Source organism: Camelus ferus, chromosome 11 (assembly GCF_009834535.1).
Source record: "Camelus ferus isolate YT-003-E chromosome 11, BCGSAC_Cfer_1.0, whole genome shotgun sequence".
Lineage (NCBI taxonomy): Eukaryota > Metazoa > Chordata > Mammalia > Artiodactyla > Camelidae > Camelus > Camelus ferus.
Genome location: NC_045706.1, coordinates 14,867,122 through 14,891,541, shown reverse-complemented (window position 1 = coordinate 14,891,541; position 24,420 = coordinate 14,867,122). Strand labels below are relative to the sequence as shown.

The 24,420-nt window shown below is 48.2% G+C and overlaps 1 protein-coding gene across 2 annotated transcripts in view; it reads right to left on the bottom strand.

Annotated features, from left to right (window-relative positions):
* Positions 1-24,420, bottom strand: part of AFAP1L2 (actin filament associated protein 1 like 2) — a 91,055-nt gene that overhangs the window by 60,933 nt on the left and 5,702 nt on the right. The gene's annotated exons all lie outside the window — the stretch shown is intronic.

Here is a 24,420-nt window from a genome sequence, read left to right as displayed (position 1 = left end):
GGTGGAACGCAGCTGAATTTGGCCTGAGACTGGCTTTTGTTTTGACATATCAGCGGGGAGTGAAATTGTAGGGGACAAGCCATTGGCCCCTTTCTTTGTTTTACCATTGAAAGTCACCATGTTTGCAGAAAGCACCCACCTTGTGGCTCTCTCCCCACTTCTAAAATTTTACTCTCATGATTTCCCTTTATCTGAATTCCCTTTCCCCCGCTTCTCTGTAAATCCTTTCCATCTGTTAAAGCGCACAGCAAGGCCTGCTTCCTCCAAAGAGCCTTTTCCAGCCAACAGGGCCCAGGCAGCAGTAAGGCAACAGAACTAAACTTTCCCATGACCAGGAAGTAAATCTGGGGGCTGCAGGAATGTTGCACGTTACTCTGTCTGACAGGCTGCTGTCTGCTGGGCCTCCCACAGGGCCCTACGGAGGGGACACTGGTGGGTGGGGGCCAGGCAGGGGCTCACCCCTTCTCTCTCATCTTCCCCCACCTGCCACCCGGCAAAGCAGCTAAAATAACACCGAAAACTTCTCAGTCTGCCTGTCTACGCACTCAGTTCTCCAAGGAAAAAGCCAGGTGTGTTTGCACTAAGGACAGAAAATGGAGGCGAGGGGGCAGGGATTTGGCCATCTTCTTGGAAAGAAGAAATGCAGCTCAGCTGGGAGCAGGCAGGTCATGGAATTAAAGGCTTCTGGTGCGGGTAGCTGTAAATGCTGATTCTGAAGAAAGGAGATGGCAGGGCGAGACCCCTCATCAGTCCAAAAAGAAAAGATGATTTACCAAGGTCAGAAATTGGGCCATGGAAAATTCCCTGTGGTTTTTTTTTCAAACAGCCCAAGAGCAGAGGGAAGATTATCTTTTTGTCGGAGAAAAAAAGGCCCCTTTATAGCTCATAAACCTAGTGAATTAAATAAGATTCCAGGGTATAGGTAACATGGACAAGTTCTACTATATTTTATCAGGGGAAAAGGATGAATTGAATGCCTCTCCCCACAAGAACCACTGTATTACTTCTCCCCAGCAAGTCACATCCTGTAGAGACAGCAGCAACAAAGGTTTCTTTCCCTCAACTTGGATGAAACAACAAAATTCCTGAGTAATTTGTTCCAAATCGAAGTTTCTCCCTGGGCTTGAAAAGTGATGCTGTTAAAGAGTTGTTTTGTGGAGAATCTAAGGATGCCTGGAGAGTTTAACCCCCAGAATGACGACTAGTCTTGTCTTTGGTCCCTGGACAGTCAACTGGACAGTCCCCAGAGCCACCTTGGGAGCCCTTCCTCCCAGCGCAGAAGGCCCGGGCTCCATTCTTTATTCCAAAGAATTCCAATGGGTTCCCAGATTTTCCCTCTGTAAACACCAAGTCCAACCCTGGGCTGACTCGCCATTGTTTGTCCCAGAATTTATGGCTCAGATAAAGGAAGCTGCGTAGGGCTGGGTGGGGTGGGAGGGGCAGGGGTTGCCACAAGTAAAATAACCCAGTATTTTCTTTTGCTTTTTTCTCCGTATCTCAATGTCCAGAACAGGCTGAGGGTGACCAGCTCCGGAAGCCTACACGATGCCAAATACCTTTTCAATGACTTCTTTTGTATACTTTCTTCTATTTTTATTAATTTAAAATTTGGAATATATGCCCATGGTAAAAATGTATATATATTTATATCAAACAGCAGCACAAACACAATGAAAAGTTTCCCTCCCATCTTAGAAACCCCAGCCCCCTCCCTGGAAACTACTGTCAATGGTCTGTGTGTCTTACCAGGGATTTCTGATGCACCCTATTCTAAATAAAAAACATACACAGAAAAATCCAGGCAAAACTCTTTTATACCAGTAAGTTCACACTATATATGGCATTCTGAGCCTTGCTATTTTCACTTGTCAGTGTCCCTTGGAGATCCACTTTGGACAACATAAGGCTGTGCCTCGTTCCTTTAAACAGCTACATGGTACTCCAGCCAATGGATGCAATATATGTTTAAAAATAGGTCTTTTTGTTTATAAAGTACTACATCTATTATTTTGCAAAACTGTTACAAGAAATGCACGGCAATGAGGACAATCTCATTAAACCCTTCCTTCCCGTCTTTTTTTAAACTTTCAATTCTAACTCTTCAAAGTCCCCCTGCCCATAGGTTACCCCAAAATGATGACACTAGGACCTTCAAGTGGTGGCCAGAGGAGAAGACAGGGACTTGGAAGATAAAGGCCAGGTCCCCAGAGCTCTGCCTCCACTCCCTGGTCCCTGTCTTGGAAGTCCCCAGGCCTCGGTCACTATGGTTACTTGCCAGTGTACCTGCGGCACCCCCTCCCCCAAGGCCAAGTAGCAAGATAATCTTGCCCCTTCTTTGCTGGTAAAATCAGCAAGACCTGAGTCCAAAGTGGACCGAAGACTCTGACTGAGGCCCCAGGACCACACCTGTCCAGTGTTTGTAGAAGACACCGAAGGTAGGAGCCCTGCCCTCATGGGGCTTCCGTGTGGTGTCAAAGAGCAACACAACACGGTCCCATCAATTGAAACCACCTCATACACACCGGACACACCCAGTCCCCTCTCTCTTGCTGCGGCTTCAGCATTCCAGCTGGGATGGACATTTCATCGGTCATCGCAGAGACCTTAACGTGCCCGCCCCTCAGATCTCCTAGGCAACATGACCCTAAACATCCCAGCTAACGTTACAGATTTGAAACGCCTGCACATTATCATTGGATTTTTCTGAAATTTGGTCATTCAAGCAGAAAGGGAAAAAGTGTTTCTGGAAACTCTCTCCATGAGACAAACAGTACAGCTGGCTAACCCTCCGGCACGGAACCACAAGGCCGGGCCACGGGCCTGCCAATCAGCCCCGCCGTCTCCCGTAAGGAGCTGCAGATGCGCATGCGCCCGGGAGGGTCTTCAGCCACCCGGCCAAGGGCCAGTGGATCCTCGTGGGTCTCAGACACTCTCCCAGAGGCCCCTCTGCCCCAGCCTTGGCCTCAAAATAAAGGCAGATGCTGCGAGCCCTGGCTCTGGTGAGGCCATTCTCGCTGGTGGGGGAGCAGCAGAGTTTGCTCCAGATTTGTTCCCAGATTTGTCTTTAACGGCTCAGCATTTACACGGGAGCTGCCAGAGTCCTGAACTCACCCCCTTGCTGGATGATTCTAGAAGAAAAAAAATATCATGCAGCTGTTTCAGCTTCTCCCTCCTTGGAAAGACCTTCCAGCTGGGAGCTGGAAGGGGCCCAGGGCTGATGTTGCATTCTGAAGAAACTCTTTCCTAGACAGATTTTTAGAGAACTAGGTTTGTGGGATGGCAGGGGTGGGGGAGGCTGCTTGAGCCCTCACAGCCAAGGAGCGGCATGTGGGAGCAGGCTGGCCTCCTGGCTGTGGGGAGCAGGGAGTGTGTCACTAGACCAGACATTACCTGGTCTAGGATTATCTCAGGTTCACTAGAGTGACTGAACTAACCTGGTCAGGTAAGGTTGGATGGAGGCTACTGCCTCATCCCTGAGAACTGGGGTCAGCAAACTGTGGCCCACGGGCCAAACTGAGCCCATCACCTGTTTTTGTACAGGCGCTAAGAAACATTTTTACACTTTTCAATGGCCAAAAGAAAACCCAAAGAAGAATATTTTCGTGACACATGAAAATTAGATGCAATTCTAATTTCAGTGTCCATAAATGAAGTTTTGTTGGAACACAGCTGTGCCTGTTTACAATATATGGCTGGTGACATCTGACAATGGCAGTGCTGAGTCACTGCCACACAGACGACGTGGCCACAAATCCTGAAATATTTATTATCTGCCCTTTACAGGAAAGTTTTCTAGTCTCCTCTTCTAGAGCAGGTCACTAGGGAATATCAACGATATGATGTGTAACAACAGAAAGCACTCATCTTCTACACTAATTTGACAAAATTCAAAATATACTAATTGAACACAATGTTTCATAACACAGGTCTAATGCGAATGAAAATGTCTTCATGGGGGGATTTTTAGTTTATTAGGGGTTCAAAGTTAATGTTCCCTTTCACCGAATTGATTGCAAATGTTCATCTGTAAAAACCTTTCTCGGCTTGAAGGCCACTGGCCAGTGCAAAAAGGAAGATGACTTCAACTTTCTGATCTCAGTTCCATGAGAGTCTAATTGGGAACAAATATAAAAGTTTTAAACTGGATTTGGGACAACAAAGTATTATATGGTCAATTATACTGTTCCCTCCTCTCCCTCCCCCAAAAAAGTCACCCTCTTAAAGGAACCACACACCTTAGACTTCATTTAGAGACTGTGTGATCTTCTAGAGGAAGGACCGTGTTAATTCATAAGGGCTCTGATTTGGGGTTTTTTTGTGTGTGTGTTTTTAATTGAAGTACAGTCAATTACAATGTGCTTATCTCTGGTGTAGAGCACAATGTCCCAGTCATGCATATACATACACATATTCGTTTTCATATTGATTTGTGACATAAACCAATATTACGGAGCGTTGACTATGAACCAGCTCTTGTGCGCGGGTCTGGTAGAGGTGGGGTGCTGAGTGCAATACAAAGATGTAAGAAATGTTACCTACACTTAAGGACTTTCAACTTAGAGGAGAAGAGAAGGAATAAATACCAGTTAAATAATAGAACTAAACTCTGATACCAATGCTCCTACCATGGTAGCAAGTGAATAGCGATCTTTACTGGAGCCTAAAAATGTGAATTTCTTTTAACATACGGTAGAGAGGGTTCAGTTTCCCTTACTAAGAACTGAGGAACCTCTACAATCATTGCTCCTATTGGAAGAGGATCACAGCAATCACCTATCTCAAAAACCACAAGGAGAAGCATTCTGGAACTATCACAGGGGCTGAGACGACACTGCAAATTCGGACCCTGATAATGCAGTTGCTGAACGTGTTACATCCAGAGCTGTCGACACTCAATTAAAAACACACACAACGACTTCAACCATCTCCAGGGGAAAGAAATACTGAAGATGTAAGAATAGAGGAACATGGGAAGAATAAAAGACCACCCAGGCAGAATCAGCCAGAGACTGAGAAACCATTGGAGCTTTCAGGCCTCCCTAGAAGTCACCACCCACAGAGCCATGAGCCAGGAGGAACGGGAAGGAGCTGGTGGAGGGAGCCCAGGGGACTGGGCTTGGCACATCCTTTACCTGCCTTCCCGATGCAGGGAAGGAGAAGGGCACTCTCCTTGGTGCTTTCAAACATCACTAGGGGTGTTACACAAGTCAAGGTCATAATACACAGAGAAACAGTCTCCCTTGGCCCACAGTTTACTAATTCACACTCCCCGCCCCCCTTCCCCTGACTTCCCAAGTCAAGGAGCACCTTTGAACAAGCAAATGTGAGATGCTGCAAACTTCACCTCGACTAGAAAATATAGACTTATCAAACAAGTTTAGTACATGGAATATTTTACCAGATTATCTGAAAAACCCAGCAGAGATCTTCCTTTCCTACGACTCTTCAGAGAGGCCAGTCTCAAGGCAAGGATCAAATGTGGCACAAAGCATGATTTGTAAACTAGATTACTCTGGGTGAAGTCCAACCAAGCACAGTTAGGTGCTTCTCAAAAAGACCACTGCTATGCCCATCAAGCTGTAGTGAGTGGGTTGTGGATGTGAGGAACAGAACGTCTGTGGACCGCTGGCTGTGTCATGCACACTGGACCATACACCACGTGCGTTAATCAAGGGAGGACAACCTTTACGTCCGTGGTCAGTGGCAAAACGGCAGTTAATGGAATAGAACGGTTACTCGTTTTCCCCAGTGTGATGATGGAATCATTCAATAATTATTTATTGAGCTCCCAGACTCTTCTAGATACAGAAAGATGCATTGCTACCCTGAAATGCCTTCATTTTAATTCACCAAGATAGTGATGAAGGGCGATGGAAGCACAGAGAAAGGGGTACCTACTGGCCCGAGAGGCTTAAGGAGAGAGCAACACATAGGTGACTCCATTTCTCAGGGACACTAATGTCTGAAACCCGTGTCTGAGGGAGTCTGTAAAGGGCTCAACCGTGTTTTCTGCAACATTTATCCGAAATTGCTTCCCAGGAAACAATTTCATGGGTCTTCGCGGGTGCCACACCTCCCATGTGCTTTGTCCCTATTTGCCAGGAAGCATCTCAGGCGGGAGGGCTGTCACAGCCAAAACAGAGCCCGAGTCAAGGGAGAGGGCCTTCAGAATGAGGCGACAAGTCACCAGGTGCTCCACCACCTGCTAATGGATGGCCCTGCTGGCCAAGAACACGAAGAAGCACTCTTCTTTACTTTATTCACAGAATTCATGGGACAGCTGCTTCGGACTCATTCTTGTTTGAATGCTAAACATGTTTCTAAAATGAGCATTCGCTTTGTGTTGACACAGGAAATTGCCTGGAATTTTCAGCCAGTCAGGTGCAAAGCCATCTCGTACTACTGAAGCTTAATATCTATTACCTCATTCAATCCTCACCAGTCAATGCCCTTGTAGACACCTGGACGGAATCCAGAAAAGGCTGGGACACACAATAAACTCAGAGCCTTTTTCAGGACAAAGTGAGACACTTTCTATGAACAAACAGTAAAAGTGTTGTCATCATCCTCATTATCCCTGGGGGCCAGGAAATTTTGAATGATACGATGAAGGACATTTTCTACACGAGGAAGGTAGAGCCTTTCTCCGTGAAGCAGTGTTATCTTGCTTTCCCTGTAAGTGTATCATCTTCCAGATTGTCAGAGACCCCTGCTTCTGAACTGGTGCGAAATTAAATTAGCCCCAAAAGACCAAAGGTAAGGGCCCAGAGAAGAAGTAATGACCACCATTTTCCAGCTTCCCAAGACTCTACAGTCCAAGAAGTCCCCAGAGGAAACCCATGGAGGAAGAAGCTTGGCCTCCAGGCCCGCAGGGATGTTCTGGCCTCCATGGAAGACCAAGGACACATCACTGATCATCACTAAGGGAAGGGTGAGGGTGGTGCTGGGCCAGTGAGCCCCAGACCCACCAATCGTGAGGAAGCACCTGGCCCTGGCATGACCTAGGCCAAGACATATGGAGAAGGGGCTACACAGCAAAACATATACCACTGCTATCAGCTCCCCTGTGATGGTGATGTCTGAGAAAAGCCAGCAAAACCAGGACTTTCAAACCCAGCCTAAATATCCTATTTTCCCATGATAAAAAACAAACAAGTCACCCACCACTCAGTGGACTAGTTCAAACTCTGGAAAAATTTTCCCATAAAGCAAATGTCTTTAGGGGATGACAGGAAGATGGAGGAAGAGACAGACAGACAGACATTTTTCCTTTAGTAAAATTCTGTAATATTGAGGCAACTTGAATTGCATTTTTATTGCCACTTCTAGGCAAAATTCTTTTGAGATTTCTTGTTCCACATGGGTTTACCCCACATTCCTACAAGTGAATGCTTCCAGGGCAATCACATGATGTTCTCCTAATCCCACAACCCCCCGAGCCCCCAAGTGTTTGATGAAGTCTGAGGAAGTGAAAGTTAAGTAGGTCTCTTCCTTGAGTAAATCAGTTCCCTTGCCTTACAACTCCCCAGAGAGTGGAACTCAGCCGAGGTCATGAGAGTGAGTCTGCCTGGGAAGACATGATTTCATTGGTGGGGACTTCGTGGGGCTTGTCTGTTTTATGTGGCAAATATTTTTGCTATCCTTCTGCAAGGGGGAAAAAAACAAAACAAAAACTCCATCTCTGGCAAGGATCTTGAGTCACAAAATCTGGGAAGAGAATGTAGCCAAAATCCAACCTCATTTCCCTACTGTCTGGAGTGTCAATGGCAATGTAGTGCTGGAGGAATGACAGGATTTCAGTCCAAGAGGCTTCCACTCTAAGGTGTGGGGCTCTTCTCAAAAGAGCCGGCAGGCACCGGCTCCAGGGAAGACCCTGAGTGAATTCACACCACACTGCCCTGGACAGTCTCTCCACCGACAAGGCACCCAAGAGCACCTGACCCAGAACTCTTTGAAAACAACCCTGTTGGTGTCTGTCTGCCTTCCTGTCTCAGAGTTCTCTGTCTCAAAGCCTTGGCATCCTCACGTCTACAATGGGAATGCAAAGCTCTATCTACACTCATAGAATTGCAAGGTTAAATAAGATAATTCAGCTAATGCATTTGTTAGAGGGCATGGCAGTGAGAAATCTTATTTACTACAAGCTCCTAGGTGGCAGGAACAATGTTGGATTTGCTTTGCACATTCTCTAGCTCTGTGCTATATATGGATAAGGGTTTAATAAATGCTTGTGATGAGTGGGTTTTTAAAAAAAATTAATAGTGAGGGAACATGTTACAAAGCTACAAAAATTAAAGCAGTGTAGCAATGATATGTGAACCGACAGACAGGTCAAAGGAAAAGACTAGAGTGTATAGAAGAGGCCCTAATATACACAGAGATTGAGTTTATGATCGAGACATCGAGAAAGAAAGAGTATTGAAAAACACTGTTGTACAACAGAGTAGCTGCCTGGAAAACATACATTTAGACACCTATGTTATACTTTGTGAAGAATTTCAGATTGCTCAAAAACTTAAAGCATGAAAAATAAGATCACAAAAGTACTAGAAGAAAATACAGCTGATGGGAATGTAAAATGGTACAGTCACTTTGAAAACTAGTCTGTCATTTCCTCAAAGGAGGAGTTACCATATAACCCAGAAATTCTACTCTTAGGTATATACCTAAGAGAAACAAAAACATATTAAAAAAAAGTATATACAAATACTTACAGCAGCATTACTCATAATAGCCAAAAAGTAGGAATAACACAATGTCCATCAGTGGATGAATGGATAAACAAGATGTGCTATATCTATGCATATCCATATGATGGAATATTATTTACTCATAAAAAGAAATGAAGTACTGATAACATGCTGCAACTTGGATTGAACCTTGAAAACACTATGCCAAGTTAAAGAGGCCAATCCCAAGAGTCTACATATTATGTGATTCCATTCATATGAGAGTCCAAAAAAGGAAAACAGATTAGTGGGGGCTTAGGGCTTGGGGGTGGGGAGCAGGAAGAGAATAGAGGAAAGGAGGGTGATAGTGAAAGGGTAAGGGGTCTCCTTTTTTTTAGGTGATGAAATGTTCTAAATTGACTGTGGTGATGGCTTCATATGTCTGTGAATATACAAAAAACCCCACTGAACTGTATACTTTAAATGGTGAATTGTATGGTATGTGAGTAATATCTCGATAAGGCTGTTTTCAAAAAAAAAGAGAAAGAAAAATATTTTTAAAGTAGAATTTTAGGGAAAGACTTTCTAAGTATGAACAAAACTCAGAGCCAAAAAGGAGATAACTTTGACCACACACATACACAAAATCCTACTTTAGACAAGCAAACATAAGAACAAGTCAAAAGACAAGAAACTGAGGGGGGCAGAGAGGAGAAATTTGCAACTCATATCCAAAGGGTTTAATTTCCTTAACATATCCAAAGTGCTTACAAAATTAAGTTTAAAAGACCAACAACCCAATAGAAAAATGAATAATGCTTATGAACAGATTATACACACAAACACACACATACAAATGGCATTTAAACACGTTAGAAGATGTTCAACTTCACTTATAATAAGAGATACCATAAAGGGATACTTTTGGCTGTTCTGATAGGCAAAGATGAAAAAATGTTAATATTATATAGCGTCGATGAAAGCGTAGGGAAAGAAACACTCTGACACTTTGCTGGCAAGAGTAAAAAGGACGCAACTTCCCAGGATTTACCTAATCAAATTGTAAATGCACACATCCTTTGACCCAGCAATTCTCCTTCTGAGATTCTGTCCTGAGAGGATATCCTTTATGTTTCTGAAATGACCTGCATACAAGGAAATTCGTGGCGGCATTGTTTGTTACTGCAAAGGACTCAGAAAAAATTAAATGCTCGACAATTATACAAATCATGCAATCTCTTCATAAAGGAAATACTCAGCAGCACTGTTGTATTCTCAGGAATGACCCCCAAGAAACACCCTGAACTTAAATAAGAAAGCAAGCAGGGGGTACAGTCCATCTGGGGGAAATGGGGACATTATACTTTTCCGATAGATTATGTGCACTCTTTTTTCTGAAGGATGATGAACGGGGACAGGGCTCGCTTCCAGCAGAAGAAAGTGAGTGAACAGCGGTATGAGGGGGTCTACTTTTTACTGTACCTTTTTGCTTTTTAAAATTAAACCACGGGGGCAGGAAAGAAGAAGAAAAAAAGGAAGGGGACAAGAGAGGAGGGGAAAGGAGGGACAGGAGGGAAGGGAAGAAAAGAGAGGGCAGGAGGAAGGGAGGCGGGGAGGGAGGAGAGGAACTGTTAGGATTGCTGCAGAGAGGAGGAAAAACATTTGGCTGAACATTATCCTTGACAGATAGTTATCACTGAGGGAGGAATTCTAGGGATTTGCACATTCCACATTAGAAATTTCTGCTCTATAGGCATATTTGATAATAAGCATGTATGACTTTTACCGTTAAAAAAAAATGTAAAATGACCATACTGAATCCCTTTCAGACTAAGAGCCATTTGCAATGTGTAGTTGTTGTTTATGCTATTTTAAGTTATTTAAAGTAACTCTATCAGAGAAAAAACTCGAAAATAATAAAAAGAAAAGGACAAAGAAGAACTGAGTTTACCCAGTTGGGCCCTTTTCTCTTTGGCTTGGAAATCTGACCTTTTATCTTTGTCCTGGAAAGTCGGTGGAGACCCACGTGGAGAGGGAGGATGGGGGCTGAACTTTGTGGCGGGGGTCCTGCGGATGCCTGGCAGCACTGAGATACCTACTCCCAGCTCCAAGGCCAGAGTCCTCACTGGCCCTACCTGACTCTCCACCTCATGTGCTCTCTCCTTCATCCCTTCTGACCTGTGTACAGGAAGAATGAAGCAGATTCAGGACAGGGGCCAAGGCCGAGTCCAGGGGCTCAAGCCCTTCGTCTCTCTCAGCCTCAGTCCCTCTAGAGGAACATGCTTTGCCCTAGAAGGATTAGACCCTCCCACACCCTGTGATCCTATAATGACCTGGCAAATGTGCGAAGGGGAAGGACCATCATCCCGTAAGTCAACTTCTAGAAGACGGTATTTAAGAGGCGGAATCATTCACTCTGATGATTCAGGGCGTTTCTCAGGAGCCATGAATCCCATCCTTCTCTCTGTTTCTTGCTGCCTCAGCCTCTCTATCTCCACGGCTGTTCGGGGGCCTTCCTTGCTGAATCAATGGCATCTTGTCTGTAGCCTTGACCAGGCTCCAAGTGATGAACCAACTTCATTGGGAGCGTCTGCTGAGGGCTCTCTGAGAAGGGTCATTGTTTCCCCCACACTTGTCCAAAGCCTCCATTTAGGGACGGCTGTGAGCATGGATGGAGGACATTCATCACCAGAAACATTTGCCAACAAATGAGAGACAGCTGTTGGGCTCCAAGGGTGTGTGGCTGGACATCGCCTGTGGTGAGATCTATTTTTCCAAAGGAGAATATCCTCACTTATCTTTTCTTCTTCCAAATTGTAAGAAATGGGGGAAATGCTCACCTTCCTCCTTACACGTCAGAGTCCACGGTCGTCCCACTAATCACATGGTGTGCAAGGCGTCATGGGAGCACAGTAGCAAACAAGGCTTCCTGCACAGACAGGGCACACATGCCTATTTCCCAGAACCCAGGGAGGCATTGCCAGGTCACGCGAGGGACAATGCCTTGCCTCTCTTGACCCTCTACGTGCCCTCAGCTGGGACTTCTGAAGGCTGGTGGAAAGAGGCAGATGGGAAATTGGACAGAAGCTCCTGGGAATTACCAGGAATAAAGAGAATGCCTGCTTATGTGCTAAACACTCTGCCATGCATTTTAGGGGCCATAAAACTAGCCATGGGGACAAGACAGGGATACGAGGAACAGAAACACACATATGCCAGCGCAGGGAAGTGCTGACTGGGTCCCACGTGGAGCATGAGCAGCTGGGGCCAGATGTGATCAACGAAAGCTGGCTTCCCGACAAGGGGGCGGTGGATGAGGTGGGTGTGACTGGGAAGGGCGGGGGGATGGGAGTACACGTTCCTGGTCATAAAGAACAACAGGAGCGCAGGCCTGGCTGAGCCAGCTGGGGACACAACTGGGAGACAGGACACCCGGAAGCCAGGCACACAGAGAAGGGTCTGCTTTTAGGAAAGGCCATTGCATCAGCCAGGGCTCGCCTCAGAGACAGCCAAGCCTCAGCTGTGAGCAACATTGGGGAATCCTCCTCCCCATCCCAAAGGGATACACCAAGATGGTGGACTGCAGCCAGCAGACTCAACACCCCACTTAGCATCAGATTCAGATGTGGCTGCCGGTCAGGTCTGAAGCCATTTGAGGATGGAGATCATGTCTAGCTTGATCAAGCTATACCAAGCAGCAGAATAGTGCCCTAGAATCCAGTGGAGCTGGGTTTGGATCCTGTCGGATTTCTTTCTTTCTTTTTTTTTTTTTTTTTTTTTTAAGTTCCTGCTTAGGCTGCCTCTGGCCTCAATGTCTGGCTTCAATTTTCTCCATCCACAGAATAAAGATAATAACATCTACTGCTGGATTCATGCCTCCCTACCCCCACACCCAGTCGTGATTCTGCAAGCTTGGAGTAAGATGAAAGTGTCCAATGGAAAAGCTCTGGGAAGCCTTTTATTAACATTCTTAGCTCTGCCTAACTCAGGGGAACAAGTCTCTGCATTCCAGGGGACTTCTCCCCAGCAAAGCAATGCCAAGAATGTCACTGAAAGATGCTAAGATGCTTTTTCTATCAGAACCCTCCCAGGTATGCAGGTCCCCTAGGGAGGCTACAGGTATCTGGTGCAGGGGGAGAGCTGGTGGGTCAGGTTCTCACCGTCACCTCCCCAGAGGAGTTAGGGACTAAATGAGATGGTGAGAACAAAATGCCCAGGGGAGAGAGGCTGCTGCTGAGCCTGTGAACACAGCTACCACCAGATGCAGGCAACAAGGCTTACACTCGGCTGAGAGTCTGAAAACTCGCCTCCCAGTAGAAACAGCTTCCTAGTCAGGGCTCAGGCCCTCAGCGACCCCATGCAGAAAACAGCCATCTCATGACTTTTGACACATCTCCCTGGGTTATCTGTGGAGGTTAAAAGTGGAACACACACTGAAATAAGAAGTAAAAGACACTGGTATTGATTTTAATGTTTCATAATCACTTGATGTTCCACTTAATGCCATTGCAGCAGCAGCAGCAGCTACAGAGCAGGGAAGATGACAAAGCCAGGGCTGACAGGTGGGGGACCCTCCTGGAAGTCAGCAGAGGCTGGAGGAGAAGCAACCTGGAGTGAGTGAACAAACTACACTGAGCAGCAGCGTGTCTCCGAGCAGACGTGTTCTCTCTGGGGCTGCAACCATCCAGGCCACATGGGCACCAGTCCTGCTCATCACCTCCGCATCTTGCAGATGGGCGCCCTGCTTGCAGGACTGCAGTGAATTTCACCTGCCCGACCGAGTGTCTTACTGAGACTTCACTTCACCTGCCTTCACACTTCACTGTGATCCTGCATCAAATAGCCCATCTCATCAACCAATCTCAAACACAATCCACTCAGCCCTGGGTTCCCATGACCAGGAGAGCCCGCCTTCTGGCCATAATATCCCAGGGTTGAGCATTAGGAACAATTAGCAATGACTAAGGAAGCACCGTGGACTCCCCTCTGCCTGCTTTGCCATCCCAGCCCAACCCTGGAATGATCATCTTTTATACGTGCTCGGTGCACTGCAGTTTTCAGGACACTTTTATGCATAGTTTTCCACAGACCTTCCCAGCAAGCCTGGGACAGGAGCAGGCGGTGGTTAGTACAGGTGGGGAAACTGAGGCTGGAGGGACCGAGGACTAATGAGGAACGATGTTCTCATACTAATGAGTTCAGAAATAGGAAAGGGCTCGTCTAATGAATCCGCCTTCCCCTCCTCCCCACAGCCTTAGGAGCAGCATTACTGGAGGCAAAGGTTTGAGGCATCAGAAACAAACAAGGTAGACCCACGGCAGCTTCAGCCAAATGTCTTGTTTCACAACCACCTATCACCGACAATTAGCATTTTGGGGCTCTGACCACGTGCTGAAACTACCAAGAAGTATAAGGTTTCACTCAGTCCTTGCAAACCTCTAAAGAAGAGGGCAATGAGCCCCTCTCAGGTGAAGAAACTGACGCTCAGAGAGGGCAAGTAAGTTGTTCAACATTGCGAGTCTCCAAGCTGGATGTGAACCAGGTCTGTGTCAACCTTGCCATTTGACTGTTACTATGTCCCCTACAGTCTGTACAGTGGGGGAATAAAGCATTCAATGCCTCTTAAAGGGAGAAGCAATTCCGAGACGTTAGGTGATTCAGAGGTCAAAGAGCTGTTTTCCTTCCCTGGCTTTGTCTGGTGTGGACGATGCAGGACCATCACTCAGGAATCTCAGGCAATGGTCCCACACCTGCCACTGATGAGCTGTGTGTCTGCGGGCTTTCTCCTGCCCAATCTCACCCCTTTAGTAAAGGGTGGGAAACTGTAATGGGTCTGCAGCACCTCTACCTCTTCAGAGAAGGATGAAGGAGAATATTCTTTTAAGATGTGCTTGGATTTTCCCTTTGGAATAAAAGACTGGTGGTAACACGCCCACTTGTAAGAGGCAGTGGATGACGGGGACGCTAAATTTCACTGCTCGTAAAGTGCTCTCCAGATAAGACCCAGGCTCCCAGTTCTCCCACCTCGTCTCTCTCCACCCTCCCTGTGGACGACTAAGCTCTGCCCCCAGGCCCCACCCCCTACACCCACACCACTCAAGCCCACGACGACCTCAGAACCTCTGCACCTGCCGTTTCCTCTGCCTGGAACTCCCAGTCCTGCTTCGCCACAAGGCAGGCTCCTCCTCTTCTTAGATCTCAACCCAAATGTCATCTCAGACAGACACTTCATGACCACTCTGGCTGAGGTTGGGACCTCGCCCTCCCTCGACCACCAATCACTCCCACAACATCCTGTTTTTTCATGTTACTTACTATCTGAAATTAACCTTTCTCAGGGCTGTGCCTGTTTGCTGATGGTCAGCTTTCATCCTCTAGAATGTCAGCTCCAATAACAGATGCCCCATCAATACTGGGCCCAGCTTTATTTCAACACCCAGACAACACGTGGCAAATGATGAAGCTCAAAAAATGCCTGTGGTGGGAAGTCCTGGAAATTCTCCCATGACAAAGGGCTGTTGAAGGACTTCAGCAAGTTCATTACAAAATCGCAAATCCTTGTCACTAGGAAGGACCCTGGGGCTGACACTTGAACTTAAGAGAACAGGAATGAAGTTCTATATTGTTCCATCACAGAAATATACAGATTGCAATGGACCCAGGAACAGGGAGACAGGGGACAGAAACAGGGGACAGAAACTGAACTTGTCAGTGAAGGGACGGGTCAGAGGAAGAGCAGCTAGAAGAAAGAGACAGCGGTGCCTGAGAAAGAGCGATGGGAAAACCATCAAGTCAGCAGAGCCCAAATCGGGGATTTTTCCATTTTCTGAAAACCTTAAGCTTTAGTTCTTGGCTTTTACACACAGTTGGATTTGCTGCCCACTCGCTGAGCCGCACCCGAAAGAGTTCGCTCTTCTGCCCACGCTCGTAGGACCCCCGGCAGCTCCAGATTCTGCCTCCTGGGCCCAGACAGCCTCGCGGAGCACACACCGGGCAAGCAGAACCGGGCAGGGGTCTCCTGGTCCACGTGGTTCCTTACCACACATACACTGAATCTCAAAAAGACTTTAAAAAAAGAAAAAAAGACAAAGGAAAACAAGTATATTTCAAGTAGGAATAAAGATGGAACAAAAACTGTTAGGGGCGAACGCTGTCCAGATCAAACAGACCCCAGGTCTGTTGGCAGGGGAAGCTGTTGCCCTTGTGTGGCTGCACTGATTTAGAGTGAATTTTCCCACCTCCTGGGGGGAGAGAAGCAAAAATGAACTACTGCACAGAGTCTAGCCACTTCGTGTCCAATCAATCAGGTACTGGAAAAACCCAGTTCCAATGCCTTCGACTCAATCTGATAAAGCTTTGGACATCAGTTCTTGGCTGTGACCTGGATGTACTTATTAGCAGTTTGAGCCCAAAGACGACACCAAGCGCTCAGAGTGGCTGGAGGGGACTGAGAAACACACAACTGTGAAAAGCCAGCTCTACCATCGCAGGTGTCTCTGAGGGTGTGTTATGAGCATTGCCTCCCCACAGGATGATGGCCGACTGCTAGTCACCATTACAGGTCTGATGAAACATTAGCTTTGGAGTGAACTGTAAGGGTGGTTGATTATCACAACCTCATGGGCAAAGGGTCTTGGCCAGCCCAGCAATTAATAAGAAAGAAAATGCCTCCCTCTGCCCCGCCACCGTGGACTCTTCTCCGTGGCGGGGGCCGTGGAGAGATGGGTGCCCGCACCACCCCCATCTCCCCATCACACTGCCTGCACCTTGCTGCCCTCATTATGCCAAATTCTGCTTCCAGTCAGACTTGGAGGCTTCTGGGATCAACAACAGACTATAAAGCAAATTCTTACAAATTCCCTTTTCATCCCCGTACCCCATTCCTGCTACCACCAGAGATGATGTTCTTTCTACCATGTACCTTTCTGTTTGTACGTGTTCCTGCTCAATGTCTTGCTTTGTGAATTTTTAATGGCCTTAAATGCTGTTGTCAAATGTGCTATCCTGCTTTTTAACCTTTCAGTCAGCACCACGACTTAAAGACCCGTTGCTGGACAGACGTCTAATCCATGGCTTCTAGTGCTGCAGAGTTTTCTAGAATGAGCAACTGCTGTCATAGTTCACTTACTCACTCTCCCAGGTAACACCCAGATGACTTCTCTCTCTCACCACCACCACCACCACCAGCGATGCGCAAAGACCATCTTCAAACCCACCCTGGGACCTGTGCATAGCTCTGCGTGTCCTGAGAACACCTGGCACCCTGAGGCCTCACGCTTCCGCCAGCCTGCTGGGCGGTTGTTTGGGCTCTGATGAACAGAGGAGCTCAAGCGTTGCTTCAGGTGCTCATTAGACTTCTGGAGGCTCCTTCACCTGTAAACTCCCAATCACACCCTTTATTTACCTCCTTTCTATTGAGATTTCTGCCTTTTTCTGGCTAATTTGCAGGAGTTCTTGGTATATTCTAAATGTTCATCCCCTCAGGCTTTTAGCTGTTGTAAATCTCGCCCTCCTTTTTTGCCAGCTGCCTGTTACCTCTGTCCAGGATGCCCACTAATAATGAACAGAAGCCCTTAACTTTGACAATCAAACTCAGAAAACTTGAGGACAGCAACCATGCCTCAATCATACAGTTCCATCTGTGAGCACTGACAATACACCACCCATGGATTTAGGGGCTGTGGACACAAAGAGGAGTCATGGCTTTTGACCCCTGAGCACTCAGCCTCCTGGGAATATAGACTTTCCACTGACTATCATGTGGATGCGATGACCATGGATGGCTTGGAGGGTCATGCAAGGTGCAGTGAGGGGTTAAAGGTGTCAGGGGGTCAAGATCAAAGCTGAGTGAGCTTGGCAGGCAGTGCTGAGGAGAGAACATTCCAAGCCAAGGGAACAGCACATGCAAAAGCCCCATCTGGAGAACCACCAGGAATCAGAATGGCTGAGGCATAGAGCAAAGTAGTAGTGACCACAGAGACTGGACAAATGGGAATGGGCCATGAGCAGAAAGAGCTGGGGTTTTCTCCAGCGCTGCAGAAGGGGACAGCACGCTTCCTTGCTCTTCCACAGCCACTGGTGAGTTGCCTGAGACACTGCATGCCCTCAAGGGAAACGGACCGGAGGGACCCTACGAAATCTGGGCTCACCTTAGCTATGTACTGAAGTCTCAGAGAACCCCACAGACAGAATATTCTAGAAAAAAAAGGTTCATGAGCCTGCATGTTAAGCACCAAAGCAGGTAAGAGACAGCCATCAGACAGGTCTGGACTGTCCTGAAGGCAACAAAGACCTCTCCTCCTGGCCTCGGCTGGGAGCTGCTCCGGCTGCTGCTCTTGCCTTCACGAAAGTTCTCAGCCCCAGAATTCCCCAACCACCGCCAACTGTGCTTGTGCCGGAAATGTCCCGAATAAAGTCATTAGTGACACAGCGGAATCTTACCCAAGACCCCACCAGGATTTCTGCCAGCCAGCTGTTTCCTCCTGAATCTAAACCATTTTCACACTCAGTAATGGTAATTTTTCAAGGAAAAAAAAAAGCCATTTGTAGAGAATATTTTGCTTCAAGCTAGGTGATTGCCCTGATTTTTTTCAGCCGGAGAAGAAATCTGTATGCACAGACACATGGCAGCCAAGTATGAAGGCACAGAGGAGGGTTGTGTAAGATGCAGTGAGGGGTTAAAGGCTTCAGGGGGGTCAAGGTCAAGGTGTGAAGGCTGAGTGAGTCTTGATGGATAAGATTGGAATCTGGAAGTCACTCCACCCCAGCAGAACACACCCTCTCTCAGCACCCTCACTTTCTCTCTTCCAAGCTGCCGCAGCCTCCCCAGGGCAGGAAAATAGATCTTGTTCTAGGACAGCAAGCTTATCCTTTGAAGGCATTAGGTAAATAGCTTTAGGAAATTTCAAGACAATGGGGCTGATTGTCACCTGACACCTCCTCTCCTCCAAGACACACACCCACACACACCCACACACACACCCACACACACACGCCCCCAACATGCCTGATGTCTGTGAAGTAAACATGTTTGTTAGCTTCCTCCCCCTTCCCTGGGGCCCCACCTGCTAGGTATGCTTAGGGCTGCGAGGAGGGGAGGCAGCCAGACCCACAATATTGGTTCCCCCACATCCTCCCATCCAACCAAAGACATTTTCCAACACAATTCCCGTGACCCCTTTTGCTCTGACATGACTTCCAACTCTATTGCTAGGGTCAGGGGAGGTAATCAAGTGCTCAATGCCACCTACTCACTTTAGAGACCTCCCACTTAGGAAAAGAGGCGCCCGCCTGCCAGCCGCCATGCCCGCGTCAGGCGTCCAGCGGTACTTGAGACACGAGGCTGAAACTGGCCTGAAACTTGCTCTGGTTGGCAGGCCGCACGTTCCCACACAGAGAGCGTGGGCCGCTGGTCTGCTCTTCAACTCAACAGCACCACCTCAGTGCCTCCCTGCAGACTTGAGAGCACTCAGGGCCCTCACCTTGGGGTCAGAGAAGCAACCCCCACACTGAGACACTCACTCAGGAACCAGAGCCCCCCAGGCCCTTTCAGTCGTGAGTGGAGACCTGGCGGCTGGGGGCCACGGGAAGGCGTCATGCTCCTGAAGGATCTGATCTCAAAAGCAACAGACTAAATTCTCCCTCGGAGAACAAAACGTTTCCCACTCTCGAGGGAAGCAGTGCGTGGCGAGTAGGGAGCGACACCTGGATCCCATAACTCTGGGAGATTCGCTCCCAGCCTGAAGTGTTTACAATTACATACGCCGAACCAGCATCAGATGGGCGGGAGATGGACGCTTGCCCACGGAGAAGCCAGGAGGTCAACGGGAAAAAATTATTTTAGTCGCTGTTGAGCCTTCATGTTTGGAACATCCATCCAAACTGTGGCAATGTTCTCATGCTCCTGCGTGTGGATGCTCATTTCCAGGGAACTTGGGGTGGCAGTGGGAGGAGCCCCACCCAGGGCTGAGGCTGTTTCTTCCACCCGTTGGAGGTTAGCAGGTCACAGGGCCGTTTAAGGACCCACAGAGAGAGGCTGGGAACTCTCCTGGGAATCCCAGTCACCAAGACTAGTCACACTGACCTGCGCTAGGGTGGGACGACTGGCAAGGTCCCAGGGTTAGCAAATGGCTTGGACCATGAGGGTGGGGGAGGGTGGCCTTCTCTGCAGCAGGCCACGTGGAGCGACGCTTTCCAGGGTCTGATGCAGCAGCAGGGGCCGTGCCAAACAGACTTCACTCGGGCCTCCTCTTCCAGCAGGGGATGAGACGCTCCTCGCCGGGCTGGGAGCAAGTCCCATTTCCCACCCTGACTCTGAGGTCATCCGCTTCTCCTGAGAAAGCCTGGGGTTCTGGCCTTGGCTGTTAGAAACAAGAGCAGAGACCTGGGGCAAGGGGAGGCTCTCTCTCTCTGGGTCTTTCTGGTTTAGGTGATGGCCTGGGGAAAATCCTTCTTGAATCGACACACACGGAATAGAACTGACAGAGGGAAAGAGAAGTGAGAAAGTGGGAGAAAGTCAAGAGAAAAGGAATAAAGGAATGAAAGAAGGTGGGGGGTGGAGGGAAAGAGAGAGGGAGGAGGGGGAAGAGAGGGAGGAAGGGGGAAGAGAGAGAGAAAGAGAGAGAACACTGCATGTACAGTGTGAGCCCGTGTGCACCCAGGAGGGGTCCTGTAGCAGCTAACGCTCACTCACACTTGCCTGGGATGGTTTTGTCATCCACTCGACCTGCCTGGCCACAGTCTAACTTTCGAGGCATCTGGGATGTGACTGACTTGAACCAGAGCCAGGCTTCCACGGGCCCCAGTGACACTCGAGCTTCACCCTGCTCAGGTGCCTGCCATGGCTCTCTCAGGAGACCTTCAAGGGGTCCCGACACGTGGAGCTGTCACCGTGCACCAGATGACCACTCTGGACCATCATACACACCACGACCCTCAGCCATGACTCTAGAGACATCAACCGCAGGGACCCCATCTCCAAAACGTGCTAAAAGACACACCATCCAACTCTGCCACGACCACCGTGGCCCAGGCGCACTGCATTGGGCATTCGAGCAATAGGTGTGACGTTGCGTGGTACTTGCTGCTTCTGCCTAAGGTCTGCCATGTCACCACTCTTTATTTCCTTCCACTCATGCAGGAAACTGCTGAGAAGAAACCACAGGGGGCCTCTGTTAACAGCGGTACCTGATGGTGTCCATCGTCATGTCTTCAAAACACATACTAGAAAGGGATGCCACAAAAGGCCTGACAAGGACAATGGCAGGAGACCTTCTCAAGTTCATAAGAAGTCTGGGATTATAAGTGAGAATATTTGCCCCCAAGGAGACCCAAGAGCATGAAGATGAAGATATTATGATGCCCCAAGCAAACCCCCCCCCAACAGGTCCCAGCCCCGATGTCAAGGACACCCTGCACCCTCGCAGAGTTCCTTCCCAAAGGACTAGATTTGAATTTTAGTAAATCAGCTCAATATGTTCTAGGACTGTGGGTATTAAATAAAAGAAGTCAGTGAAATCTCCAAACAATAAGCTCATTCAACACAATCTTTTTTTCTCCCCCCATCTGGGGACTTGAATACAGTTAACATGAATAAATCCTGTTGTGTAAAAACTGGGGGAGAAGAATGGGGGGGTGGAGGATGGAAGGAAATGGCAGGATTCCCACTTATTGGCCTAAGAGGAAGGCTAAGACAGTCCCCAGAATCCCCCCAAAATGCCAGCTTGCTGGGGTAGACCAGGGAGATGTAGCAACAGTTTGCAGCTGAGGTAAGGAAGTATCTGGGATTTCCCGGTCCGTGCACTCCCAGCCTCTCCCCCACAGCCCTCAAACTGCAGCCAGACTAGTACTCATACCTGTACTCAAGCTAGAAGTGGGCCCTTGGGCTGCCCCAAACCTGGCCCTTCCTAGTTGGACCAGCCACAAGACAGGCCTGACCCCACATCAGGACGTTTCCCTTCAAATATGCACAAAAAGATATTTCAAACCACTATCCCCTAACAGAGTCACACCAATCAGAACCAAGGACTGCAGTTATCCTATTATCACTCTGCTATTATTTGGCAATTCTTCCCAAATACCCCAAGAACAGGCGGGACAGACCTGCCTTTGTAGGTGACTAGAGGCCTGGACCATCTGTGATTAAGAAGAATTGCATGGGTGAAATTCTCCTGCATAATTCATGGTTCAAAGTGATCTGGGCCCATATGGTCCTCATGGATGGAAATTCTACAGTCTTCCAGCCAGCAGTTCTCAAGGAAAATGAGAAGACACAGGTCCAGCTCCCTGGGTCACAGAGCCAGGCAAGTTCATCTGCAGAACAAGCCATCAACATGGGTTTTGAGTTTTTGACAAATGGAAATCACCGAGCTATTCGGCCTCTGTTAGGACCACCAGAAAGGTACTTCCTCATTCTCGTGGGATTCCGTATCCCGTCTCCTGGTCTGGTGAGCAAGGGCTGGTGCTGCCCAGGCATCATAAGGCTCTTTCCTGCCTGGAAACACGAGGGCTGATCCCTTACTTGACATGGGACTAGATGCATTATTCTGCTAAATCATGCGTTCTCCCTTCTCAAAATCAATCCTAGCTAGCATAGACATGCAGGGCTGCCAAAAACAAAAGGTCAGCCAGGAAATAATCATGGTAGACTTGGGTACTCAATTCTGATTCAATAATTTTATTGGTTAAAATAAAAAAAGCAAAAACTTGCAGCAGAAAGACTGCCAAAGTCAATACATTAGATCCATGTGTGTGCAGAACGGTTCCCAGGGTGGGAACCCAGAGCTAATGCTTCAATATCCCATGACCCTCCTGGGGACATCTGCTGCCTGGGTTTTAGGAGAACTGCCTTTCTTTTTGTCTAAATAGAGGGACAGCTTGACCATCACCCTGTTGGTGCTTCACAGAAAAGCCTCTTGCACTTGAGATACCGACACATGGTTGGTCTTTTTGTTTCGCACCAAAATTCTTCGCCCTCTTCTGGTGCACCCTCAGACGGCTGTAAACACGACCACACCAAGACCTCAGATTCTATTTACAACCTGTGACGGCCAATCGGGCGCTCGATGTGACGCTGTGGTGCGTCTTCCTCTTGCACCGCAGCATCACAAACGGCCGGGGTTTGTTTTACCGTCAGCTTTCCGAGGTATCATTTGTAGAGAAAAACCCCACCAAAACTAAAAGCTGTCCTGTTGATGGTACGGCTCGGAGTTTTCACACACACCTAGAGCTGCGTAACCACCACCACCATAAAGGTTTGAAAAAAGAAGATTCCTATCATTCTAGAAATTTCCCTCCTGCCCCTTTGTAGGTGAACCCCTTGCCCCAACCCCAGCAACTACTGACCTCTTTCCTTTCTGACGGTTTTGCCTTTCCCAGAAAGTCACAGAAGTGGAATCGCACAGCGCGTCGGCTTTTAGAGTCTGGCTTCTCTCACGTAGGACGCTGGTGTGTATCACTCATGCTTAGTTATGTACTGCGAGTTTTTAAACTTTGGACTTTTGCTTTCTTGTCAAAGAGGCAAAATAATTGGCTCTAGTTCATCTTTGCTGTGGAGAAACCACAGTCTTGATTTAGGGCCTTTTAATAAAGCTGAGGCCTGGGAACAGGGTGACCTACCATCTCCGTCTGCCTGGGACTAAGGGATTTCCTAGGACTTGGCACTTTCGGCGGCAAAACCAGGAAAGTCCTGGGCAGACTGGGACAGTCAGTCACCCGTCCTTGGGAAAGCCACCTCCAAGGGCAGGAACGGACCCGCTCAGATTCCTCGTGGGAGCGGCAGGTTGCTTTCCCCGAGCCAATGGTTAACCATCTCTCCTTCGTGTAACCATGAGCAGAAGGCCACCACGCAGTCGGCTGGGGCTGAGCCTGTGGGCAGAGCCCATCACTCTCAACAGGCCTGCCGCTGTCTTTGATGTCCTGGGAGGGGCCCGAGGAAGTGACCAGAGAACTCAGGGGTCTGTTTAGAAAACAACAGAGCGGGGCTTGTGTGGGTGACGGCGCCCCTCCCCACCCCACCCCGGTATTTAACACCCACGGCGAGGTAGGACATGAAAACACGCCGGGCTCCTTCTGGTTTTGCATCAGGGCAGTGCATTCAGGGCACCCTCAGCTCCTACTTTTTCTGTACATCCTCCCAACTCCTCCCTCTCGGTGGGGTTTTTCATTAGTTTGTTTTGAGACTAACTAGGGAGAAGGTGAGCCAAGTGACAGAAAATTAGTAAAGAGCTTGAAGTTCTGGTTAGAATTTAAGGGCCTCTCCTATGCAAACCTACTGAGACATCAGAGACACTTCTTGCCCATCACCTTTCCAGCTGACCTCGAGGGGACAACAAAGATGCTCCGAGAAGCTAGGCTGCCTGAGCATCTCTAGCTCAGGGCTCCCAATACCTTCGAAAAGCAGGTGATGAGCATGCTTTGGGGTGTAATTTGGGTGCCCAGATTAACTGAGGACCCCCACACCCCATCCAAGAAGGCAGGAAGTGGTGGGGTCAGAACCATGTCACAGAGGTTTCAGGGTATCTGCTCCCCTGAGTTAATATAACACTGCCCCTTACGAGTACAGTCCAGTCGTTCTTACGAGTTATTCCACCAAACAGCAGTTAGTAATCATTATCCTCACTTGTACAGATGAGGAAACAAGGCCCAGAGAGATTAATTGACTTGCCCAAGGTCGCACAGCGAGTTAGTGGCAAAGGCCAGATTAGAACCCTGAGCCCCGGAGTGCCCAGTCTGGCGCCCAGCTCCATGAGAT